Source organism: Triticum dicoccoides, chromosome 6A (genome assembly GCF_002162155.2).
Source record: "Triticum dicoccoides isolate Atlit2015 ecotype Zavitan chromosome 6A, WEW_v2.0, whole genome shotgun sequence".
Classification (NCBI taxonomy): Eukaryota; Viridiplantae; Streptophyta; class Magnoliopsida; order Poales; family Poaceae; genus Triticum; species Triticum dicoccoides.
The window spans coordinates 360,526,133-360,533,101 of NC_041390.1; positions in this window are offsets into that span (position 1 = coordinate 360,526,133).

A 6,969-nucleotide genomic window follows, 5' to 3' on the forward strand; every position below is an offset into this window, starting at 1 on the left:
ATGCCTCAAACTTGGAATAAAAATTCCATTCGAATGGATGCAAGGCATGAGCCTTTTGTGACTAATCCTTGATATTTCGCTTATGATGATGATCATTTGTCTTGGATATATTTGCACCCTTGCATGTTATCTAACCCGTGTAGGTACTTGGATGAGCCTCAATCTAGGAAATTGCAAATCACTCACATCCCAAGCAATTTCTACATCACCAAGTTCCTATAAGTTGGTTGTTGATCTCAAGGAAGCATGAACTCACTCAACATATATCCTTTGACTATTTCAATATGTCCAATTTTATGGTTGTCAATTTGGATACACAAGTGCCATTCCTTGCAAGACTAACCCATGTAGGAAGATGAACGTCAACTTCTAGTTGCTCCCAACTCTTGATGAACTACATCAACCTTGAGCATCCAACATAAGTTCAACTACATGATCAAGATCAACACCACAACCCAAGGTATGTCATTCCATCTTAGAGAAGCTTTACTCCGAGTCATGAGTTAAAGCAACTCAACAAGATGTGAATACATCAAAATGCTTAAACAAAAAATGGCAACCCCATATGAGCTTAAACGATGAGTATGACCTACGATCAAGTGACCTCACTTGACTCCTCACTCAATATACTCTAACATAGGTGACTTTGTCACTGACCTTCTCTAGATGAAGTTCTCTAGTGTCCCTTTTGCATAATTGATTTTCCATTTGCATGTTTGCTTGCCATTGTGTCTCTTTTATAAAACAAAACAAAAAACTTCATCTAGATCTCTTTTAGATTGTTGTCATTTGTCTATGTTTCTGTAGTTAATTCATTGAAAATATTTATGACAATTCCTTACAAATCCTTGTGAGATTTCATTTGTCAAGTGATCTTAGTTGACAAAAATTTTCTATGTATTGAACTCGGTGCCACCGATCAATGCCCATCGGCTAGACCGAAATACAAGGTTCCCTTGTACACAGTTCATCGGTACAGTCGACAAGGACTAACTCGGTCTCACCAATGACCACCTTCGGTTGCTCTGCTATCTCAGAGTCACCATTGTAAATAGATCAGGATCACTTATTCAACACTGAGAAAACATTTCTTATTTGATATTGCCCATTTTCTTCAACTCCACTCAATGATTCTTTTCCTCTATTAGCATATCAGGCTACCTGCTGATTTGTAGTGACTCTCAAGGACCGCACCTACTTGACTCATATTCCAGAAGCCCTTCATGGAAATTGATGTCAAAGGGGAGAGAGAGCACATCAAAGCTTATCAAATCAGAGAGCACATCTAAGCTCTTCTACAGATGCTTGTTAACAAGAGGAGAGAAGTCACATGTCTTCAAGAGGGGAAGACATGTTAGCATGATTGATTCTAGTTTTGCTTTGTTTATCTTTGCTCTGATTTTATCTCACCCTAACTTCTCCCATTATCCAATATCAGATTCAGGGGGAGAAAGAGTCTATACTTAAGGGGAGACAAATCTTTGGAAATTATTGCATATCCTAAATCTTTGGGGGCATGTCTATATCTAATAGAAGTACTCGTTGTAGTACTCATCCATTACATGTCATCCCAGTCTTGGTATTCTTGTGGATTTTTTTTTGAAAGCTTTATTTTGGAGTGTTCTTGTGTTATCTAACCCTGTTTTCTCAAGTCTACTCCCTCAAAAGTCAGCTCAAGACCACAAGGTAAGTATATACATCACATCATGTGCATGATGATCTCTTGTTGTTGCACATATTGTTTGCAAGATGGAATCATAAACATGAAGGTACATTTCTCAACCACATTATTTGCTCTGATGCATATAGCCAAGATACATGTAACTCATTGGTTACTTTGTCATGATATGCACTCACATGTTCTTCCATGTTATCTTCACATGATTGCATACATGTAGGGGGAGCTTATGCATGTTACATGTTCCTCCAAAGCTTTACTTGCTACTGTTCATATCATTTGATTAAAGCTTTGATGCATGTTGTCATCAATTACCAAAAAGGGGGAGATTGAAAGCACAGGTGCTCCCTGGGTGATTTTGGTAATTAATGTCAACATACCCCCTCTTGGACTAATTGTTTTATCTAGTGTATTTCAGACAAGATCAATAATGGCGTGCAATGGACAAGAGGATGTGGAACCCCTTCAAGGTGCTAAGGAAAAAGATTGGAAAAAGCTCAAGACTCTTTCTCTTTATTTTAGTAATCCAAGATCACATTGAGTCCATAGGAAAGTCAATACTATTAAAAGGGGATGAGGTGTTGCGTAATGGCTTGCTCTCTCAAATGCTTAGTGATATTGCTCCAAAACCCTCAGCCACTTTCTCCATCCAAATATGTCAAAATCCTAAACTCCAACTCGGCCCCACCGATTATTTCTATTCGGCGCCACCGAGTACATATGACATAGCCACTACCAGAAACCTTATTGATTTGGTCACACCGATACAGATCTCGGTCTCACCGAGATGGCCTTGCCAACACTCTATGACTTGTTGCATTTATTTCGGCCTCACCGAGTTGGCTTGACAGATTGTCTATTGCTTATTGCTTCATTTCGGTCCCACCGAGTTGATGCAATCGGCGTCACTGAGATGATGTTTGCCCTAAGCCCTAGCACATTGGTCCCACCAAGTTGTTCCGGTCGGTTCCATCGAGATTCCTAACGTTCGCATTTTTTGACATATCGGTGCTACCGAGTTTAACTATTCGGTCCCACCGAGATGAGTCAAATGTGTGTAACGGTTGGATTTTTTGTGGAGGCTATATATACCCCTCCACCCCCTTCTCCATTTGTGAGAGAGCCATCAGAACGTGCCTACACTTCCACCATACATCTTCTGAGAGAGAACCATCTACTCATGTGTTGAGATCAAGACATTCCAATCCTACCACAAGAATCTTGATTTCTAGCCTTCCCCAAGTTGCTTTCCACTCAAATCATCTTTCCACCATAGCCAAATCTGAGAGAGGGAGTTGAGTGTTGGGCAGACTATCATTTGAAGCACAAGAGCAAGGTGTTCGTCATCCACACACCATCTATTACCTTTTGGAGAGTGGTGTCTCCTAGATTGGTTAGGTGTCACTTGGGAGCCTCTGTCAAGATGTGAAGTTGAACCAAGAAGTTTGTAAGGGCAAGGAGATCGCCTACTTCGTGAAGATCTACCTGAGTGAGGCAAGTCCTTCATGGGCGATGGCCATGGTGGGATAGACAAGGTTGCTTCTTCATGGACCCTTCGTGGGTGGAGCCCTCCGTGGACTCGCGCAACCGTTACCCTCCATGGGTTGAAGTCTCCATCAACGTGGACGTACGATAGCACCACCTATCGAAACCACGCCAAAAATCTACATGTCTCCATTGCATTTGCAAACTCCAATCACATCCCTTTACTTTATTGCAACTTGCATGCTTTACTCTTTCCGCTGCATATACTCTTGTCATGCTTGCTTGAAATGTATTGTGAATGCTTTAAATTGTGTTAAAACTCAACTTTAACTTGAAGAATTTAAAAACTGCTACTTTTGCTTGTTAAGGGTCTAATCGCCCCCCCCCCCTCTAAACCCCTCTTCTTGATCCTCTCACGTTGGCACTCAGTTGAATCCCTGCAAATAAATTAGAACATGTACAAATGGCACACAAAAACATGTATAGATACAATGTCACTCTAACATTGCCACTTTCTATTGCAATGCAAAAAAATGCAAACAACATTTCCACTATCTATTGCATTGCAAAAACAATTATCAAGAGGCTAACCCTACCTAAACCCTAAATTAACTTAGGAAATATCAAGGGGCAAACCCTAACCCTACCTAAAGCCTAAATTAACTTAGGAAATATCTAGAGGCAAAGCCTAACCCTACCTAAAGCCAATCCAGAAAGTATCTAGAGGCAGCGACGGACTGGAAGGGAGAAAGTATATTGTGAGCGGCGGCTTCGATGGAGGATGACGATGAATGAAAGTAAGGACGGACTGTGGCTCTAGCGGTCTAGGTGGCAGATGGCATGGAAGGTGGATCCGGCGGTAGTCATAGCAGCCAACAGCGCGGAAGGAGGCTCGATCCGGTGGATTGCACGGACAGCGGCGGGATTTAGGAGCGCGTAGAAGGGGAGAGGAGAAGAACTAATGAGAAATGATAATGAATAAGGCCAGGTCGAGTGAGCGGGGAGGGTTATGTGTGTGGAGTGAGCAGTGGTGGGCGGAGGAAGGAGCCCGCCATAACAAAGTACTATACGAGTGGCAGTCGGTTTGAGAGGCCCGCCATAATAATTGTTTTCAATTTTTTGTTAGTATAGGATGAAATTGTTGTACATGATTTCAACTTGAAACTTTTTCCATGATTAATGCATACTTATGGGAGCCCCATGTTCAATTGTGTCCACTTTTGAAGTTGATTTGCTATTTTTGATTAATTGACTTGATTTTTCGGACACAAAATAGGTCTGAAACATTATTTTGTAGGAATTAACTAGCAAACGAGCTCCTAGAACGATGAACTTTGCCATGGTGTGTTCATTTGACCCCGGTAGTGCGTGGTAAAAATTTGAGAGCGTTACGGCAAAAACTTGATGCACTTTATGACAAACTAAACACTCTTCGAATAAGTATCTGCATTTTGAACGAAAACAATCGTCTTCCACACAGAAGTTGACTTTTTTAACCATTTAAACTTCAAACTTTTTCTATGATTAATACAAAACTTTGGAAGCCCCATGCTCAAATTTTGCCACATTTTGAGTTTGTTTGTTATTTTCAAAGCATTAGCTGCTTTTCTGGCCACACTAAAAAGTCAAAAAAAATCTTTGAGAAGCACACGAGGTCCGATTTTTTTTAAATTACATGGTGTCTTTACTAGACCTCTGTGGGGTGTCGTAAAAATTGCAGAGCGTTACAACAAAAACTTGATGCACTTTGAGCGCAAACTGAACACTCTCTAGTGAAGTGTGAGGGTTTTGAACAGAAATCGCCGCCTGCCTAATTGAAGTCAACTTTCATAAATCAATCCAACTCCAAACTTTTTCATGATTAACACACACCAGTGGAAGCTTCAAAACTATTTTGGGTTGTTTTTCTATGATTTGTCAAGATTTTTCGTGTTTAGGACATGTGTGATGGGCGGCTCACATCACCCGCTAGTGCAGCTTTTTCAAATTTCGGAAATTTTTGACGCGGCTTGCCGAAATGTAGTTGTGGCGAGTGTTTTCCATGCCCGCCATTTTTTATGACAAATCAATGGCGGGCACTGATAACTTGCCCGGCATTGCTGTTTCCATCCCGTGGGCTAATTTGGAAGAGTTTACGTGTGGCGGATACTACCTGTTGCCCACCGCGTGTAGCAATTATTATTTTTTACCCGTCACCGCTATTTTTTGCAAAAATAGCAATGGCGGGTTCCTGGGCGCGCCCATCACTCATTCGAGGCCACCTATAATCCTTTTCCCAGTAGTGTAATCCCAGCCCACCCTGGACAGTCATCAATGTACCAGCTTCCTAAACGGCCAAAGCAAAACACCACTAGTCAGATGCCCCGCGTGGGCAACCGGCTCGCATCACAACACCTAGCTGAATGGCTCAAGCCAAACATCCCAATAGGGGGCAAGCGAGCCAGACACACGTGTCTGCCCGGCTCATGCGAGCCAACCATCCAGCCAGGAGGCAATAAGAACGCCGCACGCGCGTGAGCGGCTCTCGCGAGGGGAACTTCCTGGATGAGGGTAAAGTCACAGTCGCACGTGCATGGCTGGTTGCCAGGCGCGAGAGACCTGGACACATAGCCAGCTCACGCGAACGCGAGTGACGCAGACCATTCGGGGCTGACGGACGCTGACAGGTGAACCAGCCTCACGTCGCATGTGGGGCAACACGTAGGAGGGCGCGAGTAGGTGTGTAGAAAGCCACGACATGATGGTGGCCCCAACCACGCCTGCGGTCCGCCCATCATGGACCCCCGAGGCAAATCGATGGGTGCGCATCATCCAGACAGGCCGGGCAGCACAGAGAGCCCGAGGGAGGCATTCGCGGTATACCTGCACCAAATGGATGGCGCAGTGGCCCTTATCCCCCGTGGAGAGTCCCTGGAGATGGGTACTCCAGTGTCATTGAGTAATCCTTTTGGTACAACATACCAAATCCATCACCGCCAATCCCCTCTTCCCTACGGACATCACATAAACCATCCATCCCCTTTTCCCTAGGGACACCACAGAAACCATTGATCCCCTCTTGTAACACCCCGGATGTAACTTTCCCAATTTGTACTCCAACTCTTGCTGTTTTCGGCGTTAAGTTATTTTATTTTCTCGGGTTCGGGTTTTTGTCTCCGTGTGTTGTTATCATTGTCATGCATCTCATATCATGTCATCATGTGCATTGCATTTGCATACGTGTTCATCTCATGCATTCGAGCATTTTCCCCGTTGTCCGTTTTGCATTCCGGTGCTTTGTTCTCCTCCGGTGGTCTTTTCTACCTTTCTTTCGTGTGTGGGGATTAAACATTTCCGGATTGGACCGGGACTTGCCAAGCGGCCTTGGTTTACTACCGGTAGACCACCTGTCAAGTTTCGTATCATTTGGACTTCGTTTGATACTCCAACGGTTAACCGAGGGACCGAAAAGGCCTCGTGTGTGTTGCAACACCCTTCCATTTTGGCCCAAAACCCACCTAAACCTGCTCCATCATCTAGGGCGTTCGATCACGATCGCGTGGCCGAAAACCGCACCTCATTTGGACTCTCCTAGCTCCCTCTACCTCTATTTATAAACGCCTTCCCCGAAATCCGGATCTCCCTCTCCGAAACCCTAATTTTTCCACTCCGTCGCCCGCCGGACAAAAATCCCAGGCCGGACGTGTCCGGATCCGCCGCCGCCCCCAACCGGGAGCTGCCACGTGGCGCCCCAGACCACATCGCCGCCCGCACCCACCGAGGCCCGCGAGGCCCGACCGCGGCCCTCCCGGCCCGCGACCCCGTCC